General features: G+C 30.3%; 1 long non-coding RNA gene across 2 annotated transcripts in view; it reads right to left on the bottom strand.

Moving 5' to 3' along the window:
* Positions 1–7,006: 7,006 nt before the first annotated feature.
* LOC145248316 (uncharacterized) overlaps positions 7,007–23,121 on the bottom strand; it is a 45,671-nt gene continuing 29,556 nt past the window's right edge. Inside the window, exons 1-3 of one of the 2 annotated variants that reach the window (XR_013863362.1) lie at positions 8,723–8,904; positions 8,507–8,610; positions 7,008–8,307 (exon numbers count right to left, since the gene is read on the bottom strand). This is a non-coding gene — a long non-coding RNA (uncharacterized LOC145248316). Of the gene's footprint in view, positions 8,308–8,506; positions 8,611–8,722; positions 8,905–23,121 lie in introns of those variants that run through there. The other variant, XR_013863361.1, reaches the window with a different exon arrangement.

Raw genomic sequence — 23,121 nt, 5'->3', positions numbered from 1 at the left:
ACAGCTTCTTCTTCTTCTTCTTCTTCTTCTTCTTCTTCTTCTTCTTCTTCTTCTTCTTCTTCTTCTTCTTCTTCTTAAGTCTTTGAAATATTTATTTGCACAAAATATAAAAATATATCATGAACAAATTAGGCACGCAGCAATTCAAAAGTGTTCTAAAGTTACATTTAAATAATAATTTTCCATTGTGCGGCGTTTCTTTTTTTCCTTCTTGATTTGGAGCTAATCTTTTAAATTGACGTAAACACTAGGATACTTCAATTAAAAGTCAAATATAAACATATAAAATTATAGGGGAATAAAAGACGAATCAAATGAAGTATAGGTTGCTTAAACAGTTTCATTCAATTTAGTGTAAACTTGCGGTTTTCGAAAAAATGACAAGCGCAGACCTCTTTTTGCGGTACTATATATATATATATATATATATATATATATATATATACTCGGGTTTTTTATTCAAAAGTAATGGACTAATGAATTCAACGAGGTTGTTAGATAGTGCTCAATAAAAAGAGCTGATAATACTTGTTTATTGTTATATAAACATGCTCACATCCCGCTGCTACAAATAGACACTTGTTTCAATCAAACAACAGATATCATCAGGCAGCAACTTGACTATTCAAAAGTTCAATGAATAATGGATTTTTATTTTAGGTAGGAACTCTTTAAAAGTTGGAGTTAAAAAACATAACTTTAATTATAAGATGTAAAGAGGGAGGGGCAATTTAAATAAAGTTAAAAGATTATAATGGAGAGAGAGTGATTAAGAAGAGAAAAAAAATAAATAGAGAAAGAAAATAAATAGAGAAAGAAAATAGAGAGAAAAATATATATATATAATATGGAGAAGAAAAAGAAAAAAGATATAAATGGTTATTATAAAGAGAATAAGGACTAGAAGGGAAAAGAAATAATGATGAGATGGAGAGAAAGAGAGAAAGTAAGAATTACAAGAATTACAATAAACAAGTATTATCAGCTCTTTTTATTGAGCTCTATCTAACAACCTCGTTGAATTCATTAGTCCATTACTTTTGAATAAAAAAACCCGAGTATCATCGCTCCATTATTGTTGAGCGCTGGATTTGTTTTTACCTAAACATGGAGAAAATTGACTTCCAAACATCCCTGGAAAATATTCCTACCACCACCAATCGGAATTACCTGATAACCCTCCTTCTAAAAACTGAGGAGCTACTTAGGAGAATGAAGTGGAAAGCTTTTTTCTTCCTGAGAAATTCAAATGAAAACAAGAATAAGGATTACCATGGTTTCAAAAATCGAGATTCGGCACCACATATCGACCAATTGGATGCTTTTGAAGCAGACATTATGGATCTTATTAGAAGCCTGTCTTTCCATAGGAAAAAGAATCATTTTCAAAAACACTTGGATATTACCATTAAGAAAATCAACACCTCGGATTACCTTTACGTTAAAGCAGATAAGACACAAAATTTCTACAAACTAACTACACATGAATATAACAAGCTTATTACAGAAAATATTACAAAAAATTACAAAAAATCAAATATAGATATTTGCAAAAAAATTGACAAGGATAGTAAAGAAATAACTGATAGACTTAAAATTAGTACTAGAGTGGGAATTTTACAAAAAAAAACAAAAAAAAACAGTCATATGTTTTGCTTAAAAACCATAAGATAAATTTTGAAAATAAACCTACAACTAGGTTAATTAATCCTACGAAACCCGAAATTGGTAAATTAAGTAAAAATATACTAGAAAGAGTTAACTATCAAATTAAATCAACATATAAACTAAATCTATGGATTAATACAGCGGATACCATTAAATGGTTTTGCAATATACAAAATAAAAAGAATTGTACTTTCTTACAATACGATATTGTGAATTACTATCCCTCCATATCTAAGGAACTATTCGAAGAGGTGATGGAGTTTGCTAAACTCCTGTCTGATATAAAAGACACTGAAATTGAAATTATACGGACATGTAGAAATACTACATTGATTAGTGTAAATGATCAGTGGTTGAAAAAAGATCAAAATGACCTGTTTGACATTTCCATGGGGTCTTTGGATTCTGCTGAAATGACAGACTTAGTAGGTCTATTCATACTATACAACTTAACCAAAGACATCAATGTCATGGATATAGGCTTGTATCGTGATGATGGACTGATGATCATAAAGGAATCCAACGGCCCTAAATGTGAAAGAACCAAAAAGATTATCTTAAATGAATTCCGTAGAATTAAATTAAAAGTGGATATTATATCAGATGTTAAAACTGTAAATTTTTTGGATGTGAACTTTGATTTAAGGAAAGGCATCTACCAACCATATAGGAAGGAAAACTCAAACCCAATTTATGTACACCCTCTATCAAATCACCCAAAATCTATCATTAGGCATATCCCCAAATCCATTAGTAAAAGAATCAGTGACAATTCTTCCAATCTTGAAACATTTAATAAACATAAACATTTCTATAACAGGGCCCTTAAGGATAGTGGATACAAAAACACGCAAATTGAGTTCATAGAACCAACACACCCAAACACAAATACAAATAGAAACCGTAAGAGAAAAATCCTGTGGTACAATCCCCCTTTTAATCTGAAACTTAAAACAAATCTAGAAATGAAATTCTTAAACTTAATTAAAAAGCACTTCCCTATTAGTAACATACTACATAAAATTTTCAATAAAAATACAATAAAACTTAGTTATAGCTGTAATGAAAACCTTGAAAAATAATTAAAAAACATAATAACAAAATATTAAACAAAAATAGCACACCCATTGCTATCGAAGGGTGTAACTGTAGAATTAAATCAAAATGCCCTCTTAAAGGAAATTGTCAAATTACTTCTGTAGTGTACCAAGCAACTATTTCTACTAAGGAAAATCCTAATGAAAAAAAATATTACATAGGAATGACAAATAACAATTTTAAAGAAAGATTTATCGGTCACAAGTGCTCTTTTGAAAATAATGAGTACAAAAATAGAACTTCCTTGTCTAAATATTACAATGAACTAGTAGAGTAAGGTTACTCCCCAATAGTAAATTGGAAAATTTTAAAGAAAGCTAAAACCTGTTCATCTTTAAACTCACCTTGCTACCTATGTCTTCATGAGAAATTATTTATACTTACGTTTAGAGAAAGAGATAAATTATTAAATAAGAAGCACGAAAATTCAATTAATTGCAAACATTATAAAAACCATCTTTTAAGTATTTTAGTTTAGATATAAAATTTAAATAAATTTAAAATTGTCACTGATTTCTATAATTTATTAAAATACTATTAATATACTTTCTCCTCGCCTGATTTCATTCTTTACTTCCCCTATCTTATATACGTGTGTGTCTATGTGTATATGTATGTGTCTATGTGTTTATTTTATGACCGTGTGTAATTAGATTTATATATTTCTATATTATTTTGTATACCCTCCTTTGTTGTGTACTCCCCTAATAATTTTTATTCAATCCATTTGTATGCTTTTATGTGTGTATGCATCTATCTGTACTCTTGCCAAATAATTTGTATTCGTATGTATTTCTATATAATGGTTTATGTGAATTATACATATTTATGTGTGCGTATATATATGTGTGTGTGCGTTGTTGTATATTAGTATATGAATGTGTGCATATATTTGTGTATTTTTTTGTATGTATGTGTATACATAAAATTATATATATGTATATTGGTATGTCTGTTGGTTCTCTGTGGGTATATACATATGTATTTTATTATTTTTAATTTTGTTACTATCTACCTGTGTGTCGCTACTTTTGAGTATTTTGTTGATTTAATTACTTCTTTTGCCTGAATATATTTATATATTTATATGTAAGTGTACTTGTATCTATGTTTTTAGTAATACTGTCTTGAATGTATTAATTTGTGATTTAATATGACTTTACATTTATACTTAACTAGCTTAAACTTTCAACTTAATAGTATAGAGTTACACCTTTACTTATATATATATATATATGTATATATATATGTATATATATGTATATATATATGTATTGTATTCTTTTTATATACATAAATATTTGTAGATTATTATTTATAATTATTAGTCCTATTTAATTTATTTAATCCCCTCTTACGGCTAAATATGTTATATTAAAAAGATAATAAATATTAATTTTATTCTGTTTTATTATTATTATTATTATTATTATTATTATTACAATTATTATTGCTATTATTTTTATTATTACTATTATTATTATTATTATTATTATTATTATTATTATTATTAATAATTTTAATATTGCTTTATCATTATTATTTTTTTCTTTTATTTATATATTTATTTAATAAAAACGCGAAAACTTTAAACTTATATCATTTAGTATAAAGGGCTTAATTAATTGTAGACGTATGTTTGAACTGCGTTGATATTACTCGTGGACGTATGTGAGATGATAAATATGTTGGTTGGATACATTCGCTGTCTTTTTTGACATGTTCATTTCTAACGCTTAGATTGTATTTTCTGTTTGTATTTGTAATAACGTATCTCATTACTGAATTGTATAATTGTTCATAAATTGGTTGACACGCAGATCTTTTTCTTTTTCTTTTTCTATATACTGTCAACTTTTTAAGATTCCCTTCCTATTAATTCTTACTTTCTCCCTTTCTCTCTATCTCATCATTCTTTCTTTTCCCTTCTCGTCCTTATTCTCTTTATAATAACCATTTATATCTTTTTTCTTTTTCTTCTCCATATTATATATATATTTTTTTCTCTCTATTTTCTTTCTCTATTTATTTTCTTTCTCTATTTATTTTTTTCTCTTCTTAATCACTCTCTCTCCATTATAATCTTTTAACTTTATTTAAATTGCCCCTCCCTCTTTACATCTTACAATTAAAGTTCTGTGTTTTAAGTTTTTTAACTCCAACTTTTAAAGAGTTCCTACCTAAAATAAAAATCCATTATTCATTGAACTTTTGAATAGTCAAGTTGCTGCCTGATGATATCTGTTGTTTGATTGAAACAAGTGTCTATTTGTAGCAGCGGGATGTGAGCATGTTTATATAACAATAAACAAGTAATATATATATATATATATATATATATATATATATATATATATATATATATTAGCGAGGGAGGGCGTAAAAGACGCTTAAATATGATATTTTAATTTGTCTAAATTTCATATACATTATTATAGAGTCGTGATTTCAAAAGTAAAAAAATGTATTTGAGCGCCACCATCTAGAAACGGAATTGAAACTATAGCATTCAAAGCTATGGACGTTACCACTGTACCAACATGACACGCATACTAATCGATTAAAAATGAACCCAACCACTAATAGCTATGGCTAAAGATACATTACTTGAAAGTACTTCTTTCAAACTCCTTGGTTTAACGTTCACAGGGAACATGAGTTGGAATAGATACATTGAGAGCATTGCCACGGCCGCTGCAAGGAAGGTGGGCTCTCTCTACCGTGCTAGAAAGTTACTTACACCTGAAAGTATTCTGTACCTCTAAAAGGCCACCATTCGCCTATGTATGGAGTATTGTTGTCACATTTGGGCTGGTGCACCTGCTACTAGTCTCTCGCTCTTGGACAGGTTTCAAAAGAAAGTCGCCAATCTGATAGGTTCTGAACTGTCATCCAAGCTTCAACCATTGTCCCATCGATGAGATGTTGCATCCTTCTCCCTGTTTTACAAGTATTTTAATGGTGGATGCTCTGACGAACTACAAGCTGAGCATCGCTGGTTGTTGTAAAGAACCCACTTTTCATCGCAAGTCACATCCCGGTCGAGAAATGGGTCGTTCTTATTGCGTAAAAGAAATGAAGATGACACCTCTTAACGAAATTTCTTTTGGCTGTCGTTTAATTCGTGAGGCACCCATTTATCATTTTTTTTTTGTCTTTCCAATCTCTCTCAAGTGTTGAAACACGTATACGTTACGTCCAATTCAGAAGATAGTTCTCGAACAATTGTACGCGGATTGGCTTCAACTAAGACTCTCAATTGATGGTTGTCAACATCCGATGGCCGACCACTACGCTCATCATCTTGAAGATTCTCGTCACCGCAAAGAAATTTCTTAAACCATCACTCCGCTGTACGTTCAGTAGTGGTTTCGGGGCCAAACACTTCGTTGATATCGCGAGTTGTTTCGGCAGCTTTTCGGTCTAGTTGGAATTGAAATAATGACAGATGTGAGAAGTTTTCTGACTCGGTAGAAGGATCCCGCCTTTTTTTGCAGCAGACTTGGCAGCATCTTCCATCTAGTTATTCCAATTCATATTGCCTATGAATTGAGGAGTTTGGGCTCTCATGAAGGGTGTTACCAGCCATGAAAACCTGAGATTGTAAACGTTTCTTATAATTATCAAAGGAAAAGCACCTTGCATTATTAATATTGAATGTAATCATCTATTTTTTGCTACATTTTATTACAGACTGAAGGCAATTTTTTAGGATTACGCCATTGCCTTGGAAATATGTGTGCGTTCGATTTGTCCGCACGTAGAGAATAAAACGTGATGTCATTAGCAAATATAACCATCTCGGATGCGATTGTATCAGAGAGGTCGTTTATTCTGCTTTAAAAAATATGATTGCTACCGATGTTTTTATTTTTATTTTCGAAGATTTATGTTAATTTCCTTTAGACGTTTCAAAAATTATGCTGTATGATCACCAAAGTTAGGCAACGGTGAGCCTGGCTAATACTAAGTGGGTGACTATTTGAGAAGACCAGGTGTTGTATGCAACTAAAATCTTTTCAAATTCAAATTAACCTACAAATCAGCCATATGTAAAAAGAAAACATGGACGATTTTGGCATAAAATAACTCAAGGGTGGTTGATATGCTGTAAAATGCAACAAAAAATATGATTAAAAGTACCCAATTATCCAGGTATACAAATGTCCAGGTTACAAATGTTCAAAGTCACAAATGTCCATGTTCACAAATGTCCAAGGTCACAAATGTCCAAGGTCACAAATGTCCAGGTACGCAATTGTCTTGTACGTAATTATCCAGAGTGCCATTGCTCACTACGCAGTTGCTGTAAAATAAATCCCGGAGATACATGCTGATTTAGATTCAGGTTTGCATGACTAAGACAATTCAAAATAAGAAACTTAGGAAAATAGGCAACAAAACAAAAAAGCGGTGAAAAATAAATATACAACAAGTGAATGTTACCAAAGACAAGATGAGTTTATTTTTGTGTTTTAATTAATTTTAATGCGTTTAGTTACTTTGAAACAAAAGTAGTGTTAAGTCTGTTGAGTTAGAACGAAAAAAAAAATGGCGGTTTCATTATAACCATCTGGAATCTGGAGTATCGCTTAAAAAATTGAAAATTAAACAAAGTATTTGTAGAAACTCGCCCAACAAATGTCACCAATTATGTGAAAATGTAATATTCTACCAGTATTTTATTTAATTTTCGATTTTGGGGTGATTATCGTCTTGTTGGCTATTAGAAAAAAAAATGCTCGAAACTTATTTTCGTTCGTGGATCAGGTCTTATTCAAATATTCATACGTTCATTCACGCATGGTTACCATTTCAGATCGTGTTGGAAATAAAAAAGAAGGCAAAGACAGTGCACGTGGTCCTTTTCTCATAACATATTCATTCCTAAAAGAAAAGAGTATAAGATACAACAAACGCCGACCCATCTCATTATCCTCCCCTCTCACTGTTGCACCCCTTCTCTTTCGCACACAGTTCCACCCTTATCGACACAATCACTTTGATACGTCCTTGTTGGCAAAGAGATATTCGTGTACTAACGACGCACCTTCATCATTAATAGATCACCATTATAAATACACGGGAGTTCGGAAGCCAAGAACAAAGAAACATTATGGCCGTCGTCTATTTATAGGTTTCCTTTAACTTCCCCGCTGTAGCATTAAGAATATAGAAGATATCAATCATTATAATTGCAATAGTAGTAGTAGTAGTAGTAGTGGTACAATTGTAATACATTACGGCGAGCAAGAGAAGGAACAAATATATTGTTTGAAGCGCGTGTTAGGAGTCGGTCGTCTCTTCGTCGAACCTTTATAGCGACTTGAAAAACTCGCGAGACCAAAGTCACAATTCATCATCCAGCATTCAGCATCCAGCATCCGTCGGAGTCGTAGTCTATTTTACATACTCATCTAAAGGAATCCTCTTCAACCCACTTTCGTGAAAAAAAATGTTCTTCCTTTTGATCTCATCTTTGTCTTTGTCACAGTGCTTCCATCACAACTAAACGTCAGGTATCTCCAATCTTTGTGAAAGCTAAAAAAAAAAAAAAAGAGAAAAAAACAAACTTTGTTTCAAAAGTTCAGCCACGGTGAACCATAAAATCATGAACACCATGTAACACTTCAAGACAAAAAATATAATTACAAACAAATATGCACACGCAAAAAACTGGGAAATATTTAAAAATTCCGTTTTATAAACCACTCTATAAATAATTAAACACAGTTTATACCATGTGCGCTCCGATAGTGTTCCGCATCTTTAGACTTGCAATCATTCCCGTCTCCTAAAATATAATCCTCAAGTGGCTTTTGATCTTGAGAAGTGATGAACCAACTGTAAAGAAAGTGGAGAGCTGTAAGTAAAATTTACCATTTTTGAAAGTGAAAAAGACGAAAAAATATAAACAAACAATAAAGACGTAGACATTGTACAATTGTTCACCAACTTTTAGTAAACAGCTGCATCCTTTTATGAAAACAATCAAAATGGATTATTTAAACCAACCGCCTATGTACTAGAAAATTAAATCGGATCGTTTATGTCATTGAAAAAAAAAATCTGCAAGGAACTTATTAAGTAAAGAATCATCACGGATAGTATGAACGACTAAAAAAAAAAAAAAAAAAAAAAAAAAAAAAAAAATCTAAAGCGGATTTCACCCTTTTTTATTCCCGTAGATTTTCAACAAAAAATGTCAATATTTTCACCAATTGATGACGTCAAACAAAACATTGCAAATTTATAATTGTGAAACGTAAAAATTCTATAAAGGGAACTTTGAACGTTTCCAATTAGTTGTGTTACATTTATCATTATTAGTTTACACAGAAATATTTGTATGCGCTGCCGCACATATTTTTGATGGATATGTTGTAATGTCTTTGTAATTCTTGAAGATTCGTATTCAATCACAAAGAAAGGCATAAACAATTGGTTGAGTGAATAAATTTAATTGCTATTCTAAATTTGATAATTTCAGAAGAAGTCAATTGGAATTAAAATTTGTATAAACCAATAAATAGAAATAACGAAAATGACAACCACTGTTTGTATTATACTGAATTATAGCTGAACGAATATTTGAAAAGGAGATTTTTCTTCGAAATATTATGAAATACGAACTCCACCATCACATCTACAGTGAACGAAGTGATATTGAAGGCAAGTAATATTTATAAAGCAAAAATATAAAATAAATTATTAAAAGTAAAAAATAAATAAGTTTAAACAAAACTAAAAGAGCAACAAACTTATTTTCACCTTCATCTCGTCTTGCTTTGTCCTCCTATCCAACACGGTTCGTGTCTATACATCACCCCCTCTCTCTCTCTCTCTCTCTCTCTTATATATATATATATATATATATATATATATATATATATATATATATATATATATATTATATCATATTATATTGTAAATAAATAACAAGAAAGAAAGAAAAGATCAAAAGAACACCGATCAACATAATGTCTGACATTTTTATGGTGAAACGTTTTTATGCTCGACCCGTCGCTCGGTTGTTAAACCGGAAGAAGAAACCCGCCAATAACTCGGCGACGGGGGGAGAGGTCAAGTTGATGGCACCATTGCGCTGTTATGAGAACACCTATCAGCTAGAACCGCCCGATTCACAGCGTTTCGTTTGTCATCGCGTGGAAAGCCTGATTTTTACCACCCTATCCGAGTCTCTCGCCGATACTGTGTACGACGCTGTCACTGCTCCCCGACTCTCCATGGAACTGGCGAACGAGATCAAAGAAAAACTGAAACTTTTACATTGGAAACGTTACAAATACGTCGTGCACATTCTGATTGGTCAAAATATCTGCCAATCTCTTACGTCAGCAAGTCGCTGCATTTGGAGCGAAAACGTTGATAACTTTGCTGTGCGAACTTACGAGAACAGCAGCCTATTCGCTGTCTGCTCTGTTTTCGGAACTTATTTTGAGTAGTGAGTTTTAAGTAAAAAAAAAAAAAAAAAAAAAAAAGATAAAGTCACTACACGTAAGTAACATGACGACGAATTATTTTAAGATCGAATTATACAAAGTAATAAAATATCTCTTAATCTATATAAATAAAACAATAGACGCATGTATGTGTCCGTCTGTATATCTGTGTATAAATATTTAACCGATAAACTCTTAAATTACTGGTCATAGAAACACTGAAATTAACAGGAAATAGTAATCATACACTAAGGATGGTTTATAATGATTAGAATCTTTGCTTGGATGAATGAATAACACGTACAGAAATATGTCGGCAAGTTGAAATGCAAAATGTTTATTTCAACTTGCCGACATATTTCTATTACTTTTGCACATGCGCAAATTCAAATGTAGATTGTAGTGGTTTAATTTTAAATCTTTCTTATCTCTCTGTCGATAGCTCAAACTGTAGGGAACGCGACTGGAGCTTTAAATATTTTGGTTTCAATTCTAGCTGATGGCATCCAAATCATTAAAAAAAAAGCTTTTGAAATCAGAACTATATGTAAGGTACAATATAATATTCAATTGGAAATTAGCTCTGTAATAATAAATAGGAAATCTGCATGAATTAAAATATATTTAATCATATTTTACGACCGGCAACGCCGGGCGCCCGCGTTAGTAAAATAAAAATTTTAACGGCTTGTTGACATTTATACATGAAAAAAAAAACATGAATAGTTTTTTTTTTTGTAGTTGAATGTAGAAAACTTTTATTCATTTGTCATATGCATTAAACTTATAACATATGTAAAACTTATTATCTATATATTAATATCTTTAACGTATCTACGTACCTGTCACGGATTTCAGATTATAAATTATTCGATTGGGAGATCTTATTTATTAAAAATGAAGGTAGAAGGTGATAAATTATTACGAATATTAAATTATTAGTATATAGATATAAATTATTAGTATATAGATATAAATTATTAGCATATAGATATAAATTATTAGCACATAGATATAAATTATTCATATATAGATAGAAATTATTAGTATATAGATATAAATTATTAGCATATAGATATAAATTATTAGTATATAAATATAAATTATTAGTATATAGATATAAATTATTAGCAAATAGATATAAATTATTAGTATATAGATATAAATTATTAGTATATAAGTATAAATTATTAGTATATAGATATAAATTATTAGTATATAGATATAAATTTTTAGTATATAGATATAAATTATTAGCAAATAGATATAAATTATTAGCATATAAATTATTAGTATATATATATAAATTATTAGTATATATATATATATAAATTATTAGTGTATGGATATAAATTATTAGTATATATATAAATTATTAGTATATAGATATAAATTATTAGTATATATATAAATTATTAGTATATAGATATAAATTATTAGTATATAGATATAAATTATTAGTATATAAATATAAATTATTAGTATATAGATATAAATTATTAGTATATAGATATAAATTATTAGTATATAGATATAAATTATTAGTATATAGATATAAATTATTAGCACATAGATATAAATTATTCATATATAGATAGAAATTATTAGTATATAGATATAAATTATTAACATAGATATAAATTATTAGTATATAGATATAAATTATTAGTATATAGATATAAATTATTAGTATATAGATATAAATTATTAGTATATAGATATAAATTATTAGCATATAGATATAAATTATTAGCACATAGATATAAATTATTCATATATAGATAGAAATTATTAGTATATAGATATAAATTATTAGCATATAGATATAAATTATTAGTATATAGATATAAATTATTCATATATAGATATAAATTATTAGTATATAAATATAAATTATTAGTATATAGATATACACTATTGGTATATAAATATAAATTATTCATATATAGATAGAAATTATTCATATATAGATATAAATTATTAGCATATAGATATAAATTATTAACATAGATATAAATTATTAGTATATAGATATACACTATTGGTATATAAATATAAATTATTAGCAAATAGATATAAATTATTAGCATATAAATTATTAGTATATAAATATAAATTATTAGTATATAGATATAAATTATTAGTATATACATATAAATTATTAGTATATAGATATAAATTATTAGCATATAGATATAAATTATTAGTATATAGATATAAATTATTAGCATATAGATATAAATTATTAGTGTATAGATATAAATTATTAGTATATAGATATAAATTATTAGTGTATAGATATAAATTATTAGTATATATATATATAAATTATTAGTATATAGATATAAATTATTAGTATATAGATCTAAATTATTAGTATATATGTATAAATTATTAGTATATAGATATAAATTATTAGTGTATAGATATAAATTATTAGTATATAGATATAAATTATTAGTGTATAGATATAAATTATTAGTATATATATATAAATTATTAGTATATAGATATAAATTATTAGTATATAGATATAAATTATTAGTATATAGATCTAAATTATTAGTATATATGTATAAATTATTAGTATATAGATCTAAATTATTAGTATATATGTATAAATTATTAGTATATAGATATAAATTATTAGTGTATGGATATAAATTATTAGTATATATATAAATTATTAGTATATAGATATAAATTATTAGCATATAGATATAAATTATTAGTATATAGATATAAATTATTAGTATATAGGTATAAATTATTAGCATATAGATATAAATTATTAGCATATAGATATAAATTATTAGTATATAGATATAAATTATTAGTATATAGATACGCTAATTAAATTTTCGTAGTATGTTATCAATTTCCATCTTTATTTTTTAATAAATAGGATTTCCTGATCACCGAAGACGCAATGAATAAATAAATAAATAAATTAATTCATTAATTAATAAAAAATGATGTTGCTTTTGGGCCAAACGCGAAAATAAAATATATGTTCTTGGTCTTCTGGCTGGGATCCAAGGGTAGTATCTGTTCTGTCTAAAGATAGTAGAATGATATTGTGGGGGTTCCTCCGTCCATACAATAGAAATATGTCACAGACTACTATGAGGATATTGGAGATAAACCGTAATAACCAGAAATATTCTGACACTACATTAACCAAATTACTTAGATATATACTTCTACAGTTTTAACAAAAAGGCTACAATAATATCGCGGGATTTCCATTCACAGAAGCAATATTTTACATATGAAAGATGCCACTGTGGAATTTCTACATTCCCACTGGTTTATTATTATTAAGTACTAAGTATTAATACTGAGTTCTTTGTATGTGTGTGCGAGGTTTGTTGTTTTTAGTATGATTCCGTTCTGGTTCTGGAGAATTCCTTTTCATGTAATCTATCTATCTATCTATCTATCTATCTATCTATCTATCTATCTATCTATCTATCTATCTATCTATTTTTTCTTTAAAAATAACACGTTAATAGGAACAGAGACAAAAGAATTTACTCATTTGCGGAAAGTTTTTCTTTTATTGGCCACAACATTATGTACAATTGTTTTAGCCAATTGTACGCAATGTTATAACCATTCAAAGAAAAACTTTCCGAAAATGTGTAACTAATTGTGTATCTATACCAATTAACGTGGTATCTCTAAAAAAATATTTATAGCTCTAGTATTGCCCTATTGAGCTATCTAATTTTGAAATTTATGAAGAGCTACATGTTTGGGTTTAAATTCTAGCTGATGGTACTCCTGTCATATATATTTTTACCTTTGATATAACTACTACATACTGGGTACAATATAATAATCGATAGAGGATTAAGTTTATAATAAATATGAAATCTGCATGAATCTTATTTAAACGTATTTTACAACCGGGTCACGAAGGGCGGCCACTAATATATATTGTGTACAATATAATAATCAATAGAGAATTGGCTCTATAATAATGAATACCAGATCTCCATGAATTATATTATATATATATATATATATATATATATATATATATATATATATATATATATATATATATATATATATATGAAAGAGTGGATACTCCGAGAAACTAGAATACATTGAAAAAAAAATAGAATTAAGGAGTCCAGGAATAGAAACAGGAAAATTATATAGTTTAACCCGCCGTTTTGCAGGCTGTCTATTATCAACATCGGTAGTTTTTTCCTAGTAGTATTATCGTATGGGTTAGACCTCTATACTTCTTTTTAGCTAGTCTGAGAAATTATCTTCAGATAGATGGGATGTCGTATAGTCTGCTTCTAGTCAGATGAACAGTATAGGATCAGGGAGTCTGTGTCCTGGAAGCTTCCTTGCACATTGGACAGATTGTCTCCACTTGTTTTTGTTTACTGCAGTCCTGTTGTGTCGGTGGTGACTACCCACTGCTTTCTGGTATTTGTAGAAAAACCTGGGAGACGCAAGGTTAGGTCTTCAATGATGCCCCCTCCTTTGGGGGTACTGTTTCTCTATTCCTTCTTCCATGTCTCAACTGGGTCGAAATTTTTTTTATTTTTGCGTTGTAGAAGGGCTTTCAGGACTTAAGTTTTGAGGTATCTGGGACATTTAAAAAAAAATTGTTGGATTGGTAAATCCCTGGTGCCCTCCTCAACGTTTTGAATCCATTTTTGAGTTGCCTTTTCCCTCATGTGTTTTTTCCTGAAGCTTTTAGATAAACATTTTAACACGTAAAACGCCATATACAAGATCTTAAATAGAAAATCAGTAGAAATTAGTCATTTCTGTGCAAAACCCCCAAACAAACATGGATAATATAATGAATACCCATAATACCAAGATATTAGGTATATTAGCAAAGAATACTAACGAAAAATATTAAATGCAATTATCAATTGAAAGGCAACTGCAGAGTCGAGTGCGTTGGTTACAAGGCGACTATTCATCTGGAATAGAACTCAGACAACAAAAAAGTCGTATATCTACAGGTAATTCAAAACAACGATTCACTCTTGTTTAAATCCTTTAATGAAAAAAAAAATGAACCGGTTAATCAATAGCGGAACCTCAATGATGTAGGCTTCACACCAGTTGTCACCTGGTCAAATTTGTGTCATTCAAGTACTCCTAGAATGTTTAAATATAGATGCAATCTATGAATGGAAGGAGAGATTAGAATACTAAAGCATGAACATACAAATATATTAAATAAAAGAAATGAATTAATGGCCAAATGCAAACATAGACATTTAAAATTGCAGGTCTCTGAAGACAAAATTTATTTATGCGTGATAGTCTAACTGTATTAAGGTTAGAATGAGTTATCTAATATTTTCGCTTAGTGGAATATATTTCTTTTTAAGAATATCCCCAATTTATTTTTGTCTCCGTTTGGGAAAATATTTTTAAGAAAGATATACATAGTGTTTTATATATACAAAGTAAGATTGGCAGATATATATATATATATATATATATATATATATATATATATGTATATATATATGTATATATATATATATATTAAATTGTGATTCAATTAATTTCGAAAAACCCTTATTGAAATGAAATGATTGAGTTTCATATCAAATTTACACAATTTATACAAGCACTTGCCCGATTCAGACATCTACACAGCTATGCGGATTACCCAATATATAACTTGGACCTTATTACGCAACTACTGTAAAGAACGCCTACCATGGATTTTACCAAGCAATCTGGATCTACAAGTTTCATATCCTTTTCTGCAAATCCTCTTGCTACAGGACTTCTGATAATTTAAAGACAATTTAATTATATTGACTTTGACTTTCCATGTCTCACTGACTTTAGCAAATAGGGTACATACCTTTATGAATATTCGCTAATATTTTCTCTCCTCTGATGAGATGGTAGACATCGAAACCTTATAGGTTAAGGAGATTAATATACTAAAGTATCCTTTGTCTTACTTAGAATAATAAAAATCTTTGATATGAAACTTGACCACTTCATTTCAATAAGGGTTTTTTGAAATTCATTGAATCACAATTTAATTTATTTGCTCTATCTTGCATATCGAGTAATTCTTACTTAGATGGGATAACTTATATATTACCGCCAGTAATATTTTGTAAACCTTATAATCACAGCTTTCCATGCCAACTGATTGTTAAAAAAAACTATTCTGAAGTATATATATATATATATATATATATATATATATATATATATATATATATATATATATAATCTGCTATGCAGATAAATAGATAGATAGTAGGATAGATAAGAGTAGATACAGATAATTTTACAAATAATTACTTTTTTATCAAGAGATAGTGAGATAGATTGAGAATTAGATATTTAGATATGGAGAAAAATATAGATATTATGAGGGATAAATAGATAGAAAGAGAAAAAGAGTGATAGAAAGAAAGGGTTATAGAGATAGTCAGGTAAAGGACTAGATAGATAGATGGATTGTAAGTTAGAGAGATAGATTATTACTAGGGCTATGACAACAGCATATTCTTTTCATTGTTTTGACTCTCGAGTATATATCCGACACAGTTAGACACAGTTAATCAATCGAGAACCACGCCACTCTATATAACAGCATATACAGACTCGAGAGTCAAAACAATGAAAATAATATGCTGTTGTCCAAGTCCTAATTATCACATTGAATTTTAGATAACGGGATAGATAAGAGTAAGCATACATAAATAGAGAAGTGGATAGACAGACAGATAAAGAGATAGGGTGATAAAAGATAGATAGTAAGATAGAAAGTGAGTGAATACACAGATATATATAGAGAGAGGAGAGACAGATGGCTAGTTAGCTAACTATCTATCTAGATAAATGTATAAATAAATTCATATATAGAAAAATAGTTAGTGATATATATAAATAGACTGATATATAAACAGCTAATCAGATAGATAGACAAATAGGAATACAGTATTATTGCTGTGGCGTGCATGTCGTTCATTACGTATCTTTTATACGAGTGTGTGCGTGATATGCATATATTTTTGTTCTTTTTTACACGGTGGTCACCACTTATCAAGGCCCGGAAGCCACTCAGGGATAAGGGTACAAGTACATATATACCTGTGATATTCACGTGAGTGCGTGTGTCTCTTTGTCTGTATCTATGTATAGGTGTGTGCGCAGCCGTTATCGTCTGTCTATGTATGTACCTGTATTTGGTCGTGGTCAAAATGTCTTATCGTCTAATTTGATACGTGTGTTCATGTGTCTATAACAAGCAATTCATTAGTTCCTGACTTTTTTCTGCGTCGAATCTTCCGGCCTGGAAACGACGAATAAATGGACAAATGAATTGTTCCTTTTGTTGGCTGACTTGTCTGTACACCTCTTTATCGTTATCGTCGACCCCAGCTACCGAGTTTTACATACACCAGCAACTTAACCCTTGAACTCTTCTTGCACTAACTAACCTTCACAGCAAAATCAAATTTTTTTCAACATACTAGCGTAACTCGGAATAGATTACATAATATAATATACGAGGGTCGTTCCAAAAGTAAAGCCTCCTATTTTTTAACTTCATAAGTTGAAGAGCTACAAAAACTCTTGGAACTTTCCTCGTATGTATGCGTTTGTACGTGTGTTCATGTATATGTATATGTATGTATACGTATACGTGTGTGTTTGTATAAATATGGTAGTATGTCTGTCTGTAGATACATATCTACAGACATATGTATCGATATATATATATATATATATATATATATATATATATATATATATATATATATATTTGTAGTCATCGACATACAGTCCTGTTTCGTTGTATCACAACTCATCAGTGCCGCTAGACTAACATCTCTCCCAAGCCAAGGATTGAACCTATAACCGTCGTGTTGACAGTCGGCAGTTCTCCCACTCGACCACAAAAGCGACACCCGCAAATAACTCGTCGGGATGTTTATTTAAATAGATATCCGCCACCACTTTTACAGTGCTCAAACCGCCTGTTTGTAAACAAACAAACAACAAGTTTCGCATTTTTCAGCCAATTAAGTAGCGGGTGAGATTATTTACGACAGTGCTCTACCCAGAGAGGGGGCTTAAAATATATTTGTAGTCATCGACATATCCTGTTTCCTTGTATCACAACTCATCAGTGCCACTAGACTATATATATATATATATATATATATATATATATATATATATATATATATATATATAGTCTAAAGAAGCTTTGAGTAAAAAATATAAAAATAAAAATTAAAGAATGCAGTTTAAATTCTCGGAAAAAATTAACCTATCGCAGACTTAGCACCTACATAATCCGACTTCTAAAAAGTTTGCAATTACAACAGACAATTAAATTATATATATATATATATATATATATATATATATATGAAAGAGAGAGAGAGAGAGAGAGAGAGAAAGAGAGAGAGAGAGAGAGAGAGAGAGAGAGAGAGAGATGTTATTTGTATTTGTTTCTGTGATACGTTTTGAATGAATTCAATTATTTACAAAAGGGCATTTTTACTTAAATGTGAGTTTGGAACAATTTTCCCTTTAACCAATCTGGTACCTCCACATGTGGAGCGGCATATATATTGTTTTTAAAATATAATTATTCACTGACACGTAACACACACACACACACACACACACACACACACACACACACACACACACACAATAGGCAGCAGTTTCATTTTTTTACTAGGGATCGAGTTTAAAACAGTTATGTCCGTAGTGCTATATTACATGTGAATGAATACTGGTCTCTCACTAAGTTGGACTTTCTGCGGATGCCGAGGATTGACTGTGAATTTGTGGCGTGCATCTCGACAACAAAGTTAGTAGTGACTCTCTGCTCTGATCGCATAAACAGATGTACACACATCTCACTTAGGCCGAGGAAGATTTAGTCAAAGATGGCCTCAAGCAATCGAAACCGACGTAAATCATAGAATTTCATATGCAAATTTTCTTCTGACCGACATGGCTAACGTTTAATGTGAAAGGCGAGTTGGAGGAGGAGAAGGAGGAGGAGGACGAGGAGGAGGAAGAGGAAAAGAAGAAGATTAAGAAGTTGTAGAAACATGTATTTTTATTTGGGAGGTAACCATTTATCAAGACCTGGTAGCCACTCTAGGATAAGGGTTAAGTGTTGGGTAGATGGTAAGACAACATGATCAGTTATGGTGGAACTTGGGTAGGGCTAGCTAATTTAAGAGGACGGTTAAACAACAACTTAGTCACAAGTTAGTCACATTAGAGTTGAAAATGATCATGCTATAGTCAGTCGGGAAGCAGCCCCACGGTATTGCGTTCTAGGAAAGAAAATCTGCTCATGGAATTTCTAGGTACGGGCAAAAATAAACGAATAAGGATGGGGGACCTAGTTTTGAAAGCCGATTTATTATAATTTTTTTGTAGGTTTCTGACAACTTTTTTGATTGTATTTGAAAGATTAAGGACTAACTTTAATTTCCCAAAGAAAAAAAAATATTTGTACACGTGAAAAAAACTTATGAAAAATGTTTTCACGGCGAGCTAACCAATTCAGCTAAATTTTAAAGTTAAATAAATTCATTGTAAAAATCCTTTTAGAAATAAATATTAGCTTTCTGGGTCTATTTCAAAGATTATAGTAAAGTAAAATCCTAAGATATTGAATTAAATAAACAAAAAACACTTTGTTTGCACAAAAAATAGCTGAATTATCCCCCAAACCGAGTGTTTTTGCTGTTCGCAAAAGCACAACAAACTGTACTTTTGGAAATACGGAATATACGGAGGCCCAAAATCTGAGACAGTCAAAAAACTGTCTGAGAATAACGTCATGTAATTAAAAGGAAGGAGGGGTACTGGATTTTTTTTCCAGACGTGTATCCGTACATTTCTATTGTAAACGTTTGTATAAATTTTACCATTTTTTAATTTAATTATTTTTCTATGTTCCTTTAAATTATTTTTTTTAGTTATTGGCCAATATTATATCAAAATTATGTTACGCCAAAAGTTTCACATTCTTGCGAGCAAGGGAATTATTAAAATCTTGCATGTAAAAATTACGCAAAATCTGTAATTTAGAAAAAAAGTAGAAATATTTTTGCTATTATAATTTTTTAATGTGAAAATATTAAGTAAACAATGCTTAATTCAATGGTAGTATCGGAAGTTCGAGAAATTCATTTTTCTTCGAGTTATATTGAATTCATTAATACGGACTTTAGCGACTTTTTTCGTAATGTTCCTATAAATTTCTTTTTATTGTTACAAATTACGATGCTTTATTTATATAAAAAAAGCAAAAATAAATTCTTGCGTTTTTTTATTTACTACTGAAAACCATAACTTTAGTTAAGGTATTTTTTGTTTAAAAAAAATAGTACATTTCCACTAAGATTTAAATAAAAATAATTAGTTCATTATATTCCGCGATAATTATTTGAAAAATACTGGAAATTTCATTAAAATTGGTTAATTTCCTGATTTGGGTGAATTTTTAAGTAAAGGGAGGGGTCGAAATGTTTCTACATTTTGAGCATCGGCATTAATTTTGGCCGTAGGTAGGAATTTCCGTTTACTTTATTGTGACATCGCAGGCATAATTTGAAGGGGTGTTCTGTGGCATAAAACTAAAGATTTGGTCTTTAAAATTGATTTCGTCACGAAATAATGGATGTACATTTCTAATTTGCATTGCATTTGATCGAAATACGTTTTAGTGATCAATTACGGAAATTATCGCTCTTACATTAAATATCATCATCATCATCATCATCATCATCATCGTATGAATCCAAAGATTCAATTGTTGGCATTGGTTTTCCCGATATTTTTCTAGACAGAATTCTTTCGAGAAAAAAAAAAATTGGGTACTTACGGGAGGAACCACGTGAAGATTCTCAACATTCTAAATGAAATTGATTTTTTGTGGAACGAACTGGATTCGAACATGGGACACCCAGATCGTCATCCCGTATCGTTAACCACTTGACCACCGTCAGCTTCCATCGAATATTAAAGTTGTTCTTTAGTCTTCACACCAGCCAATATTCTTTTTGCCAAAATCTTGGTGATACAGTTCGGTTCGATTCTAAGAAGTGAACTCTCCCAGGCATTACGATCTCCTTCGGGATGGAAATTAGTTTATTACCGATTGCTTGAGACACGTCAACTGAAAAATGGCAACGGATACACAACCAGCTATTTTTGTACCTGGCTAGAGTGCCCCTTCGGGAAGGAGTCAATTTTTATTCTATATTCCGGCCGTTTGCAGTACGAAAACATAAATTCCAAGATTATAAAATTGCGTATTGCGCGGAGGGGCAGCCCAAAACTTGATGAACCCATAGAATCGCTTCTAGTGTTATTGACCCTCTGATTTTTATCCTGGAACCATAGAAGCAGTGCAGAGGAGGGATATGAAACTGGTTCAAAATCTACATGATCTGTTCTACGAGGAGTAACTGAAACAAACGGATCTTCCAACTCTGGTGTTCCGTCGAATGAGAGTGGATGCCATCCGAGTCTTTAAATATCTCCATGCGGAATACAACGTGGACTCTCAAGATGCTTCCGTTGAAACAAGATTGTAGGACCCGTGGGAATTCCTTGTGTTTGAATAAGCAGCAATATCAGAAGGGGACAACTGGATCTGTTCGAGTATATACTCGTTTGGTTAACGTGTGGAACCCGCTGCCGGAAGAAGTGGTATTTGCAGAGTCACTCAATACCTTTAAAGTCAGACTTGACAAACATTGGAGGAATCACTCGCTTCGCTTTGATAACAAATCTAGAGATGATGTGTATTGAGAGACTGTAATCTTGGGTGTATAGGCATGTATTCCTTCTCACCGTATATTGCATTATAGTGTATTGCATTGTAATACTAAAATACTAAACTCTAAAAATCTTGAATTTTCCGTAAGCAAACGTACGTATGTAGGTTTTTATAATTGTGAAACCGACTACATAGCTTTGGAGTTTATTGCATGCAGCAAAACAAAACTATTTCTAAACACTTAATTAGCATTAACCAGTTGCTATTATAATTGCTGATCCATTCATTTTGAACGGTCTTCCAAGGAGCCCTGGCTGAAGAATTAGAATATTTGATATCATTTTTCATTAAGGTTAGCAACGCACATATGAAGAAACTAAAATTATTCTATAGGAACGAGAGCCGCTAATATTTGCTGTATATTATTGTTGGTTATGTAGATGCCGAGTTATCGTCGTTTTAGCAACAAATATAACTTGTGCGTTGAAAAGTAAAACCCAAGAAATCGTGTGACGACAAAGACATTTTATTTTTTAACAGCTTCTCTAACATGTTTGACAAATATAAAAATGGGTTCATAGATATGTGGTAGATAAAAATAAACAGCACACAAAGAAATATGTATTAAACAAAGCCTACTATTTTTTTATTAACTCAAAAAGTTAACGAGGTACGAAGTCGGGAGTGGTACCATTAAAACGACTTTTGTACTCTAGAACATAGTCACCACCATTCTTAATGCACCTTTACCAGCGATGAACGATGCTTGTGCATGTGCGCCTAAGGCATGCGTTGTCATATGAATGTCGCTCCAAAAGTAAAGCCTCCTATTTTTAAAACCGCAAACGTTAAAGAGCTACGAAGACGGAAGTGATACCATTAAAACGATCGACCTTTTACACCCCAGAATTTATTTTTCTACATAGTTCCCACCATTCTCAATGCTAGCGATGAACGACCCAAAGCGTACTTTGTCATACTACGGTTGTTTCAAAAGTAACATCTCTTATTTTTTTTTTAATAAAAAAAATTGAAGAGCTACGAAAACGGGAGTGGTATCATTAAAATGAACGACATTGTGTACTTCAGTGCTCATTTTTGTAC

The sequence above is a fragment of the Euprymna scolopes genome, chromosome 26 (genome assembly GCF_053919585.1).
Source record: "Euprymna scolopes isolate OS-2025 chromosome 26, ASM5391958v1, whole genome shotgun sequence".
NCBI classification, from domain to species: Eukaryota; Metazoa; Mollusca; class Cephalopoda; order Sepiida; family Sepiolidae; genus Euprymna; species Euprymna scolopes.
This window is presented reverse-complemented; position numbering and strand designations above follow the sequence as displayed.